At 39.3% G+C, this 16,654-nt stretch overlaps 1 long non-coding RNA gene across 1 annotated transcript in view; it reads right to left on the reverse strand.

Annotated features, from left to right (window-relative positions):
* LOC138112493 (uncharacterized) overlaps window positions 1-15,376 on the reverse strand; it is a 42,281-nt gene extending 26,905 nt beyond the window's left edge. The window contains exons 1-2 of the long non-coding RNA XR_011151755.1: window positions 15,084-15,376; window positions 501-586 (exon numbers count right to left, since the gene is read on the reverse strand). This is a non-coding gene — a long non-coding RNA (uncharacterized lncRNA). The remainder of the gene's footprint in view (window positions 1-500; window positions 587-15,083) is intronic.
* Window positions 15,377-16,654: the final 1,278 nt, after the last annotated feature.

Here is a 16,654-nt window from a genome sequence, read left to right on the forward strand (position 1 = left end):
CTTTTGGTAGTTAAAGTGATATTTTACTTTGTCAGCCTTGAACACACAAAACCTAAATCTGAACCTAGGGTCAACCCCTAAAGAAGTGATTAATAAACAATTATAAACCAAACAAGAGGGAAGAAAGTAGTAGAAAAATTTATTATTGAAATGGGCCTACTTTGTAGTGTGAAACACAATAGCCTGCATTTGTGAGGTTGCTAAACAAAATAAGATGAAATTTTATCTCTGGTAAAGCCACATTAGGTGAAGACTCCTTGAAAGACTTGATAAGATTTAGGCACATGTTTTTCTTAAGTCTTTCAAAGTCTTCCTCAGAACTTTATTTAAAAACTATTCTGCCACATCTCCCAGCAGTAATACAAACCTTTCTACCTCTGTGTTCCCATCAAGAGATAAATTCAAGATAAATTAGGGGGTGTACCAGGGCCCAAGCCTGAATTCTGGGGAAAAAAAAATTCACATTTTATGTGATTCTGCTTGCTTTTTAAGTATATTACCTGTACTTCAGGAGGTCATTGCTTTTAGGCACCAAGACCAGGCCCTCTAAAATGTTCAGTTCTCATATATGCCAATTTCTAATATTCTGAAAAGGAGAAATATAGAAAAGACATTTTAGATGAGATCTGTTAAGTACATCTAACATTTTAATTCATAAAACAGCTGTTTATTTCTCAATTATAAACAGCATACTATAAGCAGGCAAAAAAAAAATCCTTGTGATCCAAATCACAGTTTAGTGACTTTTTAAATTTCCATTTGTATCATTCTGCATTTTTGTACTAGGCTGAATACTCATGAGCCTGTAACAATTCCTGCTAATACAGCTCAACTGGCAAACCAAAACACCTTTGCAAGTAGTTCCCTAATTAACTAATTGTAGCTGTTTTAAAAAAAGAAACAGGGAATCTACCACTTTACTAGGTACTTTATTTCATTGAGGTGTTTGTAATGGCAAGTCATTTGCTTAAATCATTGCATTCACACTTAAAACAGTATTAAGACTCATCACTCTTTCTTCTTTTCCTCTCTTAGCTAGTAAGTTTACTACTGTCTTCAGTTCTTCTACTTTCATTACCATTTACTTTTCATATTAACAGTACTTGGATTTAGCATTTCTCTGAAGGTCTGCTCTTGCTAAGATTGCACTGAGGTAGTTACCTGTTGTTTTGAGGCTGCAATTTGCAATCAGGATAAGGAGTCATGCAATGGGACAAAGCAAGTAATCCCAAAGAACCAGAATGCAAGCTGATCAAAGCATGGGATACTGTTGGTGGGTTAGTCATACAAAGCAGCATGACAGATTGCTGTTACAAGTAACCAGAATAAAACACACGTGAAATTTCAGGTTCAAAAATGGAGAAAAGGGACACTGTACTGTGAGCCCTGCTGCTGGAATTTAGAAAGCTTCACTGTGTCCTGCTCTCAAAGCACAAAGCACATGACAGGGTTTCAAGCAGAAGATGCACTTATGTGTCAGAGCAGGGAGAGATTTTTTACTAATCATAGCACTTTAAACAATATTTAAAGACAGAATACAATCCCAGAGGAAAGACAGCAGTGCTGAGATGTAAGGGTGAAAAGGAAACTTTAACAGTGTTCTGTGTGTATAATAAGAAAGAGTGTCAAGCATGGCACTTCCACATCATGCCAAACATGGATTCCTCCGGATTTTTAAAAAATGGACAACAAATATATACCCACATAAAAGAATGAGTGTTTTAATCATTTACAAAGGCGTATGCTTAAAAAAGGTGCTGAAGTCTCAAACTCACTGCAGCGAGTGAAATAATAACTGTTGTGCACAGGGTTTGCTTTCTAACATCAGAGGTTTCCATCCTAGTTACAGCTACCGTTTGTGTTAAACCAAGGAAACAGCAGCTCCCTGACTTTCTGAGTTTAAATCCGTAGAAGAGTTAACAAAAGTTACATCAGCCTAGCTTGTGGTACCTTCAGTGACACTGGCTAGTTCTATAGAAAACTATTTAAAACCAAGCAAACAAAAACAACAAACAAACAATCAGGCAACAAAACTTCCAAGTATTACAGAGGTTAGTTTTCTTACTGGACCAGTGTGAACATGCAGACCACTCTTGGCCCAGTATAAACATTTTTTCAGTCAGAAGGTGTTTTATTTATATGCCTCCACTAAAGAAGAGTTTCCTTTATACAGATAGGACTGCAGCATGCACACGTATGGATGTTTGCATATGCACAAAGGAATGTGACTCATCCATGGAAATCCCATCAAACTGTAAAGGTTTATGAATGAAATCCAAAGGCTACACAGAATACCATCAATGATGAGCTATTTTATAAACTGGGAAATAACAACAAGACTTAAAAAACCCTGTAATCTGTAGCCAGAGACGCACTAATGTAAAACAGATTGCTTCTTGAATTGTATGCTTGATAGAACTGCTTTGAAACGTTCTCTTCATAAATCTATTCACAAACTATGCTCAAAGTATTACAGCAACTGCCAGTATGCCATTATGCAGCTATTACATTTAAAACAAACAAACAAAAGCTCCCAAAACAAACAAACAACCTTCCCTCCCCCCCCCACCCCTACTTCATCCCCCCAAACTAACAGCAACAAAACACCAACACTGTACCAGAGGTACTGGTATTGCCATACTTCGCCCTCCCAACATGTCTAATACCACAAAACTGTAAACTATGAGCAAAAGATGACAGTTTAGCTTCTGTGGATATGCTCAGGTTATCCAGACCCAGTTTTCTGCCAACATACTTGAGTCAGTATTGTGTAAATTCAAGTATTGTCCCATCACTCTGATCTGTTTTAGAAATACAAAATTACTAAAGCAGGACTCAGCTACAACCATCTTTAGGGTTGTAAAGTTACATAAGGAGGAATAGAGACACTTGATGTAACTGAATACTAGCTAAAATAAATGGCAAGCTGCTTTGTTTAAACAGGTCAAATCCCATGGTCAGCACTCAGAAAAAAAATCAGAGTGAAGTTAATGGGATTCCTCCCTAGACAATTGTAGCAAATTGGCCCTGTGATAATGAGAAGAAATTAATTCTGTAATTTCAAAGATTTCAAGCAGATTACAACAACCAAGACATGGTTTTCCACTTCCATCTTAATATATGTCTGACTGCATTATATTTAGAGGATAACTGTTTCTTCAAAGTCATGGGAAAACATGACAACATTCATGCCTGTTTCAGTCACTAGTAAAATTACTTCATTCTACATTGTTTACTGGATCACAATGATCATATCCTTCTTTTGACCCTAAACCTTGAAAAAATACCACAGACTGCTAAAATACTTACAGTAAAAACATCAATCTAATCTTTCTACTCGAGCAAAACAGTATGCTCTATCAGGAATGAAAAACTGGTTTCACTGAGGCTCACTTGACATAGGAATGAACCCACTGAGTATGTAAGGTAAAGACAAAGGGTGTTAAAATAGGAGTGAAATGTTGCAAGGAACGTTTCCCCTTAATGAATTACTGGGAGATTTGTAGCAGGCCAGCCAGGGTAAGTCTTTCAGCATGTGTATCCAGAAGTGTCATGGACTTGCTGCACTATATCGTTGCTGCCCTTTCCATGAACTGGGCAGTTTCCTTTCACCAGTTTATTTTCACTTCTATTCTGGCAGCTGTCTACAGCAGTAGGCATTTATCTTAAATAATTTGCTACTTGTTGAAGAATTCATGGAAGGTGGGAGGAGAGGGAAATAGCCATTCTTGGTGCACCATGTCATAACTGATTAATAAAAAAAAAAATCAATATAGATTAAACAGATTTCCCCCCTCACTTCAGAGGAAATCTTACACATATAGGTACCTTCCCCCTCCCCCAAACAAAACACTACTAGAACTTGCTGAATTTAACTTGCCAATTATTCAAAGCAGCAAAATTTGTAGCAGCTGTGCTTTCACTTAAATAATTCAACATATGTTTGACCAATTAAAAAAAAAAAAGACTCAGTGATAAGTGCAATAAAAATTAAACTTGGTAATAAAAAAAAAAAGTGAGTGTTTTCATATTATTAACCTTTTTCAATAACAGGGCAGACCCTTTGATGCAAACTACCTCTTCCTATGTTTGACAACTAACCTCAAGAGCAGAGTTTCTGGAAAAAAAGATTGGGCAGTGGAAATCCAAAAGGTGAAAGCATCATTTAATGGGGAATGTTACTAAAATGTACTTTGCATTATCTTAATCTCTGTGTCATGAGCAAAATTATCATTTGCTCAGTTAGTAGTGTACTGTGGAAGAAAGAAAAAAATGTCATTGTTAAGTGCCACTGGTAATATAAAGGGCTAATCCAAAAACTAAAATTAAAAAAGAGAAAAGTAAACATTTTCATTCTCCTTATTGGATACAGTTATGGGAGACTGGCAAAGTACATTGCAATGTATTTCCAAAGAGTTTGGTAATTTTTATTAAACAGGAGCAAAAGCAAAATGGGAAAGAGTGAAAGTCAAATCATATTCTTGCATTGCATATATGAAACCCAAGGGAGCAACTGGTATTTCAAGCACTGGTTGCTACCAATGATTTGATGAAAGACCAGTAGCTGTAAAACTTTAATGCTTTTCTAGGCTTTACACAAATTCTGTGAAGTCAGAAGTTCACTGCAGCAGGTGAAAAACCAAGCAAGCCTCCCTAGTCCTCATTTTCTCTCATTTGAATGCAACAGTTTACACTGCAACTTTGCATGCTGTAGCCCCACAACAAAGCAAGCAAACTGTAATTTGCTATTTAGAGTAACCCATCTTTTCAGACAAGCTAGCACTAAACCAAAACATTTTTCAGTCACAGAGACAACAAAAATTCATTTGCATAACACATTCATTATATTTCTATTATATTTCCATTCCACTATCCCAGAAAAGTTTCAAAGGCAGAAAAACAACAGACAATGTTGAAAAACAATATATTTTCTTTTCACCATAAAGTCTGAGTAACAACTAAATGGCATTCTTCAAACAGAGATTAACAATATTGAACCAGATGTTCTCCGTTTCACAAGTGTTTATGCCTCAAAAGTACCCAAGACAGATATCCTTTGGAAAATCCTACATCCAGAGTTCAAATTCAAGCTTAAACAAAACAAAATCAAGTGGAACCAACACCCTCTCCCCTCTGCATTATGTGACACTTCCTCACTCTGAATGTATCAGTTTAAACTGATAGACAAAATGAGCTTAAAAAGTTATGTGTGCACATGATTACACGAAGTTGGTTAGAGAGGCATTATAATCAGAACCTTGACCATAATGCCCTGATTCATCTAACATTTCAGCAAAGAATTAGCTTCAGCTATGAGAGTCTGTCTCCTTGAAGTTGTCCAATACTGAATGAACAGCTTTGACTCAAGTTAAAATCAAAACCAGACAGATTTTCTTCACTTCTAGTCTGTTAGGAGTTGGTTGAAATTTTCATGAGAATATGAATTTCCATAAGGTTTGAATTTCAAAGAGCAGACATCTTATAAGAATTGCTAACCTTGAAATATTTCCCTTGGAATCTTATGGCATGTGGATGCCCTTTCATCTGTGCCCATTTTTTTCAATGTAACCTTAAATTACACTGGGCCTAAACCTCTTTACTCAGTACTTTCAGGAAGCATCAATGAGAGTGCCATTTGTATTTCCCCCTGTATAGGGACTTACAAAACTATTCAAATTTTTACAAAACTATTCAAATTTTTAATTCAAATTTAAATTAAAACCTAGCTGTTTAATTTGTATGCATGGAGGAAGAGTCTCAGATCTGCTACAGTGATGTTTACATAGGAGAGGTAATCTGAAGGGGAATGGATATCAGTACTGTGTTACAAACTCCGATTGTCAAAAAAAAATTGACATAGGAACCAGTCATGTCCAGAATCTGCGTAGCTGACCAGAAGCATAGAATCATAGAATCATTTTGCACTACAAAAATCTCTTTTCAACTGCCCATAATTTCATGACTCTCCTTTATCTGAACATTCATGTTCCTCTTGCTGGATGTGGGACTGTCTTCTGGAGAGCTGCTGTGTGACTGTACCACTGCTCCCTGGAACAAGAATGCCTTTGCCCCATCAATACATTCAGATGATAATGGCCAGCACTAGAATGCTTAAGAACAAGGGCTTAAGACTTGGCTTGGGAGACCACTATGTCACACTTGCATAAAGTCATCTCGGACACTAGGGTGAGGAGCAGTGGATAGGGAAAGAAAACAAAAAGGTTTGATCAGACCTCAGCAAAAGATTTCTTGTCTGCAGACGATTTCATGTCTTCTTCAAGGAGTTAGACAGCAAGCTATAGGGGCTTGGCAGTCCAAAAGCTGTGATGTCAGTTCCTGTGGGATCAGATGTACGAAATGGCATCTTGTGGAAACACACAGATCTTGTTCACAAGCAAGCAATTTTTGTATTCAGTTTTTTACTGAATACAAACAGCCAATAACAGCCAAAATCTTCTAAATCATAAGCAACAACTTTTCTTTTCCCTGATGAATCAGGCCTAAACACCTCAGAATGGAGTCACAAACTTAGCAGAAACCCTTGCACCAACTTCCCTGCACTTTTGTCATGATTCACAAGATGAGGGAGTATCCTCTTCACACTGTAGAGCTGCTGTGAAAACAAAATGTCTTAATTAAGACATTAGCTAAGCATTCCAGAAGGTACCGTTGGGAAAACTCTCTATATATATCACAAATAAAGAAGAAGATTTAACTGCAAATTATAAACAGCAGCGTACTCTAATTAAATGGAGGAGGAGCTCAACTGCAAGCAGCTACAAAAAGAGTCAGTCTGTCCAAAATATCTGCTCAATCATGGCCACTGTTAGGCCAAACATTTATAGATTTCTTCCCTTTCATGTTTTGCTTCCTGTATTAGCTGATGATAAAAAACATTTTGCCACTACTTAGCTGGGCAGAGAAAGAGACAAAGCAAAAACCCAAAAAGCTGTTGCATGGTTTATTTACTTAAAAAAACATGTTTTCATTGTAATATGAACAAGGCTCAATAACTACATTCTGGGAATTAAAGATTCAAACTCAGTGTTCCTAATTTGTATTTTTCCATAGAGCAAATCCTTTCAGAGATGCTGCATGGTCTAGTGATGGTCAGAGGAGAAGACTGGGAGCCTTTAGGATACTGGGTACTAATCCAAATTCACAGCACTGACTCATAGTCTGGGACAAGTCACTTGACCTCCTATGCCTCAAACAGTCCAGTTGGAAAAGACAGAAAGAAAAGCAGCAGCCCTGAATGAGAAACAGTTATTATGACTAAGATCAACTCCTGGATAAATCCAACATCAAATAAAATGTGTTTTCCATATGGAAGCTGCTTTCCTAAAGTGGAATAAAAGGTAAATGCCTGTCAATTATAATGATCTGAGAGGCAAGTGGGGAGAAAAGCAGCTCTGCGACACATCAACAGGAAAGACTCAGCTAGGAATGAAGGACACTTCTGGAGGTGCAGAGACAGAGGAGGTGGAAAGCAGTCAGGCATCTGGCAGCAGCAAAGGTGAAGCCATGATTTGAGGAGGTCAGAGACAACAATGTGTCTGAGTCGGAAAAGGTCACTTATCCAATATTGCAGCTGTAAGATGAAAGAATGCAAGTGGAGATTTTTCAGAGCAGAGATCACAGATGCAAGAACATCTAAAAGGTGGACTGTTTGAAAGTGCCACTGACAGATATGATGAATCCATCTTCTCAGGCCAATTTCTCAGCTCTTGATTCTACCTTTTCCTTGTTCTCTCTTGCACTTCTCTAAGCAGCCATCCCTGTTTCCCAGTTTCCATCCCATTTGCATTCGAGTAAGCCTGCTCCAAGCACTCCAAGTCTGTTTGAGGAGATAACCAGCTCCCAAAGTAAGGGTAGAAGATGGCATTTCCTCTGTTCTACTTTGCCTGAGCTGTGCTTTCTATGCATTTTTGTGACAGCCATTCCATTAAAATACAGTGTTACTGAAAAAGCTTATTTCCTATATTAACAGAACAGCTGAGGTTCATTCCCTAGTGGTATTTACATGAGGCTCATGTGAGAAGGAATAAAAGAGAATGCTAATAAAGCAGATGAATTTTAAGGAATTAATACCTTATAGAAGCACATGGAATCCAAACTGCAAAAGAAGCAAGTACAGCATCATTTGACCTTGGAATAGATACTGATCTCCAGCATGTCCACAAAGTTTCAGATTCACCAGGTGAGATCTCATTATTTCAGAGAAAACAAAAAAACTACAAAAAGTTCAGATGTCCCTGATGTAGGCTGAACAGACAGTCAGTGACAGTAGGAAATTGTGAACCAAGGGAAAGACATAGTCTGAGAGGCAGCCATCTATAGATTGCACAGTGAACAGCTTGCAGAAAGACATTTATTTCCTTGGACTGACTTTACAAAGCCAAAACAAATTATGGCAGCATTGTATGAACAGTACTCTCCAGTTCAAGCTGGAAACATGCCATCAGAAAGTCCACTACTTCCACAACTCCTGTGGAAATTGGTAAAGCTTGTTCAAAGCATTAAAAACCAAACACATGCAGAACTTGAGTTTAAAGAACTGGCCATGTCAGAAACTGCAGCAGTGGATGTTTCACCAGCATTGTCATTACAATGAAGTAGTGAATCCTCTTGAGTTTTTACTGGAGTGGGATAACATCCTTGGGCCCAGGACAAGCCAGCGGCAGTTCTGGCATACCAATGTGGAGACAAACAAACCAGCAAGGAGGTCTCTGTACTGTGTGGCCTTGGGCAGGTCCACAGGGTACAGAAATGCACCCTGAAAGTTTCCTACAATAGAACATTTTCCAAAATACTGTGGTGAAAACTATCAATAGCACTGAGTCTTTTATGGGCTGTGAAGCCGGTACTGACAGTTTCTCACTTCTATCTAGCCAGGAGAATATCTAAGCTTAAAAAAATGCTTTTAGCAGTTATAGTAAAAGCAATTTGAAGAAGAATGGGGAAAGAGAGGGTAACAGCTGAGCAACTGTCTGAGAGGAGGCAGCCCTGAAGGCTTAGGCAACCTATAGTCTCGCAGTCAGCAAACAATACAAAAAATTAGACCTGCTAAGCACAACTTTGCCAGGTACCTGATCTGATGATGATGAGGATATGAAACGTATGTTAATGTATGTCTAGCCTGCTGTCAGTAACTCTCCTTTGACAGGAAAAAGTGAAAATAGTTCAAAACAAAGATCTCTCTTGACAGTATCCTTAGCAGGATGTCAAAGTACTTGAGAATCCCAGTGCAGACAAAAACCAAGACAAAATTCTTGTTGGAATTCTTACAACTAACATTCTCATTTATTCCCTGTTTTTTTCATAATCTACTTCTTTGCCATTCACAAGTATGCTGCTGTGTATTTCAACACTCCTGTTAAGGCAATTAAAGACAAACACTTGGGCAAGTCATAGAAGTAATATCTCACCGCTCCAGCAGACCAATGGTAAAACTGGAATTCTTGAAGCCACAGTCTCTTTGCCCAAACTAGTGCAAGGCTTAACCACACTGACTTAGAGTTGGGACTGCAGTTTACCACTTCCTTCTTCCCTTCTGGGAAGGTACCTTACTACCAAATTAATTTCAGACTTCTGAGCAGTCAGAGGATCAGGTTCCAGCACCTTTGATGTGATTTCTGTTAACACGGTAAAGACATACACTAGTGCACAGGCCAGGTCTCTGTGCTGTCAGTGCCAGTCTCAGATTTTGTTGTTCAGCTCTTAATTTAAGCGACTTCACTTTAAACTCCATGTCAGCCCCCAGAAGACCAGTAAATCTAGCAATTAGCCAAAGTAACCATGCATTTATGAAGTAAAAAGGTAACACTAATATTTAGTCTTAAAGGGTACTATTTGAAAAAGAAGTTCAAAGCGCCTACTGCATTGTATAGATAAGACCAGAACCACTGAATTAGTAATTGTTCAACCACTCTGGGAAAAAAAGTACAAATTTTCCACCACTGTCATCCAAAAATATTTTAAATGTTTTTATGTCAAGTTTAAACAGAACGTTTCTGAAATCACCTTAATGGTTTTTCAGTATTACTTAACTTGCAAGCAGAGCCAAAAGGATAAAATACCACTGAAAATTCTCTTTCCCAAATATGTGCAGAAGAGGCTAGTATCTGAAACCAGCTTTTTATTTCAGGTTTTCAAGTCAACATTTAAAGTCTCCAGAATCTTGATAAAAACTGACACCATATTAGGTGCTTAAATCAACAAACCCCAGAATTTCATCATTCTCAAAGCAGGCAACATGCTTTCTTTGTGTGCTGATTATGAGTAACCTAAATAAAGTTATTGACACAATTACAATTCATAGCAAATCTTAGTAAATGTCATATCTGTAAAAACAAACAACAAATTATAATGAACTAGAAAACCGAGTAATTTAAGCTTTAATGAGCAATACAATTCTTATGCCTGCCTTTCTCCCATCCTGGACTTATTTCCATTCACTAAATAATCTGATCTCTCCAATTAAGAGCCATCTGAATAGAAAAATGTACTGCATTTATCACCACTATTATTCTACTTCAGTCAAAACAACATGAGATGAATTCAGTCTAATTTATGAATGGTACTAGACGAGTCTGACCTTTTTCACATAGCTTTAGTAATTTATCTCAGTGACTATCATTTTTTTGCTATTCATACCCACACAGAACTGAGATGACCTAGAGGAAGGAACATCTAATAAAGAAGTGAGTTGCACTTTTTTTAGGATTTTGATTTCCTCAATCTAACTCTAAAATACATTAAATGCACTGTATTGCAATTACTACACATTTAGAAGAAGTGATTATGAAAGCAGGAGACCTATTTAGCTCTCACCTGTTAGAACCCACCACAGTGAATTAGATCCTGAGCATCTATTTGTAGAAGAGATATCTATAAGTAGATAAATACTGTTCCATTACCTCACTAAAGTTGAATAAAAGAAATGATACAATGAATAGTATAGTGCTGCATTAACATTATTAGTGTTGCAGCCTGGTTTCAGGAGAATATTTTTCAGTAAAACTCATGTTCCTAAATGGAAAAAGAAAACTGTGTTTAAAATCACTGCCATATTCAGAATAGAAGAAAAGTAGCCTATCCTTCCTAGCTATTCAGCTGCTATACCAGCCCCAACAACTGGAATCAGCGAAGGGCCACCTCATCTTTAGTTGACTCTATCTTCAGGTGGAAACTTACACAGGACTCTGGTCTAAACTGCACCTTGGAAAAACAAACCAACCAACCAAATAACCACCATCCCCCCTGAAACTCTCCTCAGCTCACAATTTATACAGCAGTTTAGGAAGGCCGTCCATATGTTGTACCTCCTCTAGACAGAGCTCTCACAGAAATGACAGAATGCTCGGTTGGTGTAAAGCCATCTCTGAAGCCAGTCTGTATCACAGTTTCTGAGGTCACTTGCTGACCATGTTATAGAAGGCTGCCCAGATGTGATGAAGCGACTTCCCTACCACCAGCTCACCTCCAGAAATGCTGGAAGACAGGGCAGGAGAGCTCTCAGAGGATGGTCTTCCTCACCTAGATCTAAAATCCTGAAAGCTTGTTGTACTGCTCTCTGATTTTTACCCAGCATAAGGGGACTGAGGAAAGACTTATATGCATATATATAAATTAGGTTATAATCAAAACTTCCGAGTAGGTTTGTGGCTCATGCTGAAAACCACTGATGCATTACATAAAGATTCCTGCCAGCACTAGCAGGAAGCTATTGCCACAGAAATATGTGGCTTATATTCTGGCTTGTATGCTGGAAATTCTACTTTTGTTTCCCTGGCTTTTTCCATGACAGCTTGCAAGCAGGAAGAGAGCTCATGCCTGCTGCATCAGAGTTACCCACGAGTTAAGTGTCACCAATCCCCAGAACTGGTGCCCTTGGTCAAGATGCTGCCGTAGAACTGCCCAAGACAACCAACATTTGCAACTATCAGACAAGATATGCAATGCACTCTCTTACAATGTGTATTTTTTCCATTTAGCAGACACAAACCTGCAAAAAAAGGAAGGAGATAGGGTAGTGATCCTAGTAGTAATCACAGCTTGCATCACAAGCTCAATCACAATCTCAACTGCAAGTATGGGCTTAGCAGCACAGCTGGTGAACTCTTGCAGATCTCCACTAAGTGTGACATTTCCTCACTCTCCTCTCTTTGCTGTTCACATGATTGCTAATTTCTTCTCTATGTTCATATCTGTTCTGTGCTCAGTAATGCAAGGATACTAATGAATTATTTCAAGCAATTAAGTTACTCCCTCTGCCAAAAGAATGTGCATCATACAGAGACTAAGTTTTATCAAGAATCTGTAATTATTTTCCTTTTCTTAAATGAGAAGTTCCTAGAGTGTTATAGTCAAATGATAAGCCCCCATATGAGGTCTCAGGTCTTATACAGCATCCATAAAAGTGCAAAAATTCAAAATTATTGTAATGTAAAAATCAGAAAATATACGTGATACTGAAAAATATATTTCAGATAATGTCCTATTGTGTTTGGAGGTTTCTTGTTTGTTTTTTACAGATGGAGAGCCTTGAATTATAACTTATGAACTGTCAGGGACAACAGCCTAAAGTTACTTATTATTCCAAATTGAAGTCTGGGGAAAAAAAAAAAAGCTGCTTCTTCCTGATAGATTGAGACTCCAGACCTACTAGGAGGAAGAAGAGAGTATGCATAAGGAATTCCTTTTCATGGAAAAGAAGCTGAATTTATTACAGGCTCTTCAGTTTCTGGTAAGTTTCCACATTTAAAAAATAGTTTTGCACAAACTGGTTTTGTCCACACATTTTTATACTGTAGCAAGTAGGTGAAAATTGCATTGACTGATTTTTAATTCCTACCAGTCTTATACTTCACATAGGCTTGTAAAACCTTCTCAACTCAAGACTATATCATGAGATGACATAGATTCAAACTTTAAACAAATACATAAAGCCATGACCCATTTGTTTTGATATTCTGCAATGTTCCAGACAGGGAGAAAAGCCATCACTGAAACCATGAGACATACAAGACTTCACAATTTATTAAGAAGATTAGCTGGGTTTAGTTCGTGCAGTAATGATTAGTCACTGAATATGTGTTGGTTTGAAAGCCTAAAAGGTCAGGGATCAAGGAATTATTTGGCTTAATTGTGTTTAGGGTTTTTTGTCTTTTAAATAGTTAAAAGGTTTTTTTAAGTCGAGCAGAACTTTGCAAATGTGGAACTCCAAGTATATTCCACACAGAACAACAAATGCACCTTAAATATACCATGTTTTTTCACTTTTGGATTATATTTGTGGAACTGCCTGCTGTGAAATGACAAAGTTCATGGTTCATCTGAACTTTTGAACTCAAGTGAGTATTTGACACAGCAAAACAATCTAAATGAACCTAACACAAAGTTTTCATAGTTTAAACCTAGCTTTCAGGCCTTTGTCTGGGGCAATTGGGTAGGAAAGTTCTTTATTGATGTTGTAAAAACTACCAGTTTAATAACAGGCAGAGAGAGTGGAGCGATCAGTGGAAAGAGCACCTTAGCATTTCTGAAATAGTGCTGGTTTGGTAGTTCATTGAACTTTACCTGACCCCATTACGAAGGCTTCCCCAGGACAAGTTGTAGCTGCATTTGTGACAAGACTGAAGCTTCCTATCTTATTTGAAATAGGCTCCAGGGCTGGGAGTTCACAGATAAAGTTAGTTAAAAAAAAAAAAAAAACAAACTCTGCACACATGAGTTCACTTGGCTCCTTGCACTGCTATTTCATTTTAATGTTTAGGCTGTTTCTTTTTATTTATATTCTATTTTATTATATTCTTTTTATTATGGAGAAGCAGAGATACTTTTTCCAAAAGGAAAAGGCTTGTTACCTTCATTCCTGATACATTCCAGCAAAAGCCTTTTAAAAACTGGGAAAATACAGTGCATTTAAGATTCCTATGCTGATACTCCTCCTAAATCTCGGCCTGCATGCTTGTGACTACTACCATTGCTTCTTAATGTTATTAGAAATTCTACAGCAGTCTCAATTCATGCTTTATCAGTTTTAGACCTATCAACCAACAAAACCTGGAAAATATTTTGAGGCTTTTAAAATTATTAAGACCCTACAAGATTTTCTGTACTTCAAGTTCACAAGCAGTTTCATAACACACTGGTGCATATAAATGACAAAGATTTCTGACCGCATAAGAAATGCATACTACGTACTACATAGGGTTCAAATGAGCCTTACAATATCCAAAGAGTGATAAATTCCTGCAACTGTTCAGTCCTGTATAAATTCCCTGTGAAAATAATTATACCACACAAAGCCCTGTAAGGCTGGAGTCACTCATTACTTCCATCCAAAAGAATGAGGAAAAGCAGCCCAGAGATTACTTACAAAGAGCAGCTGTAGCAATCACTAACCATCTTACTGTTAATATCACCTCTCTGTTGCAGCTCACTAATACAGTTGCATGTTTTTATTCAGCTGAACTATGACAGGAAGAGAGATTCAAGATTTAGAAAATTCTGAAGCAATTTCATGACAGTTTGCATTACTAACTTTCTTTTCTAACTAAGTCTTCCAAATTTACCATTTAACTCCAAAGCCTGCTTGTGTGTACAGCTCCGTTTCTAGCCCTTCCACTGCATTTGCGGGCAAGTCTTAGGTCCAAGATATCTGCTCTTTTTTTTCTATTCACCCAAGAGCTGAGCATTCAGCAGGAATGAGGAAAGGAAATACCTATCTCGCTGCATATTAAAAAAAAGAGGGGAAAAAAAGTGAGAGAAGGGTGGGGAAGCCGGGCTGGCTCTGCCGGGGCGGGCAGGCGCGGCGGGTCCCACCCGGACGGCGGGGAAGGCGCAGCCCCAGCCGGGCGCTCCCGTTCCCGGCTCCAGCGTGTGGCCCCGCCGGGGGCTTCCCTTTCCCCGTAAATCCCCCACGCGTTACCCTCCGCGGTCCCGCTCCGCTCCTGGCCAGGCAATCAGCAGGTTACACAGATGCAGATAACCATAAGGAAGCGCCGCAGCTGCCTCCCAAAGCCGACTGCGGCCCCGCTTCGTCCCAAGCAGCCGAACGCAGGGATGCCCTGATGTACCTGCGAGTCACGGTCCCGGCATCCTCTCACGGCACTCGCAAAGGCTCCAAATCCGCCGGGCTTTGGCAAGAGCCGGCCCGCGGGGCACCGGCTGAGCAGCAGCGGGGGGAAGGCAGCGCCGGAACGAGCCCGTCGGCGGGGACGGGACGGGACGGGACGGGACGGGACGGGACGGGACGGGACGGGACCGCCAGCCCCGGGACCCGCTCCGGCCGCCCCTGCACGCCCCGAGCCCGGCCCTGGAGAGGCCTGAGCAGAGTCACCTGGAAAGGATTGTGCCACCTGCGCCTTGAAACCAGCCCTCCCTCCTAACCAGGGTGATGGCTGAGGATCCTTTTAATCATTATTTACTTATTTTCTTTTTCAGAACACGCCTGTGCTCCTAAAATATGTGAAGTAGCTGACAGTGAGTCACTGATGAAGGGCAACACTGAGCTGAAATTCCATACAGGGATGTGATCTAAAGCAATAACATTTTGTACACACCACTAATTATATTCTTACCAGAGATCAGAAAAATAATCACCTAAATCATCACTTGATCAATTCTATATATTCTCCATGAACTATCTAAATTGACCCCCCAGATGCTCTATGAATTAAACTTCTGAACTTTCCAAGAGATAAAGTTGAGTTTCTCCATTGCCCTGCCCAATTGTTGAACACCCCAAGCATTCCGTGCCAAGAACCACAAACCCTCCCAAGCCTGGACCCCAGGTGCAGCATGCACACCCTGCAATTGCACCATCACGGATTTACCCCACGGTTTTCAAGCTGCTGCCAGAGGCTCTGCTAAGTGAGCCTTGCTGGGCATAGCTTTCCAGTCAAGCATTTTGGCATGCAAAAAGGAGAATTTCTTTTCATCTCAAATATATGGGAGTGATTGTGCTGCTTCCTGCCCCTCTCTGAACTGGGGGAGTGGCTGTTGGCATCCATTTTGTGACCCAGAGAGAAAGTTAGCTCCGGTGTCTGGAATGATAACAGATAGGAAAGATTTTGTTGCCAGCACCCCTGAGGCTGCTGTTACCTTCACAATGACAGGTGTGGATGACCAATATGTGTTTAATCCCTCAGATCCCCATGCCTTTCTTCTGGGAAGTTCAGAACAGTATATCAAACCTATTCCCCCACCCAAGCACTGAATCCTCTGTGAGACTTAGGAAGTTGACCCTTGCTCTGTAGACCCTGTGAGTGCCCCTGCTCTCCCATTTCTTTCTAATTTGTTGTAGGACTTGTACTGGCAACCTATTACAGAAGCATCAATCAAATCAGCTCCTAAAATGGTTTGTCAGACTGCTGCGTTGATTCATGCATTTTTAAGAGATTTGGAGGGAGAAAGTTAGAAGCAAACAGTGCCACTGAAATTGGATGGGACCGATTTTATTAATTCTGGACTAAGCAGAAGCAAATAGCTAATGAGTGCAGAGTACAGTGCTTGGAACTATGCAGCGAATGCCACAGGCTTTTTAAAAGTCTGTTTAGACATGACATCTTTAATCAAACAGAATCTCCCTGTTTGATGCTGAAGAAAGTTGGGTAGCAAGGCAATTCAAGATAGCCAGTAGATCACG

This window comes from Aphelocoma coerulescens, chromosome 6, assembly GCF_041296385.1.
Source record: "Aphelocoma coerulescens isolate FSJ_1873_10779 chromosome 6, UR_Acoe_1.0, whole genome shotgun sequence".
Classification (NCBI taxonomy): domain Eukaryota; kingdom Metazoa; phylum Chordata; class Aves; order Passeriformes; family Corvidae; genus Aphelocoma; species Aphelocoma coerulescens.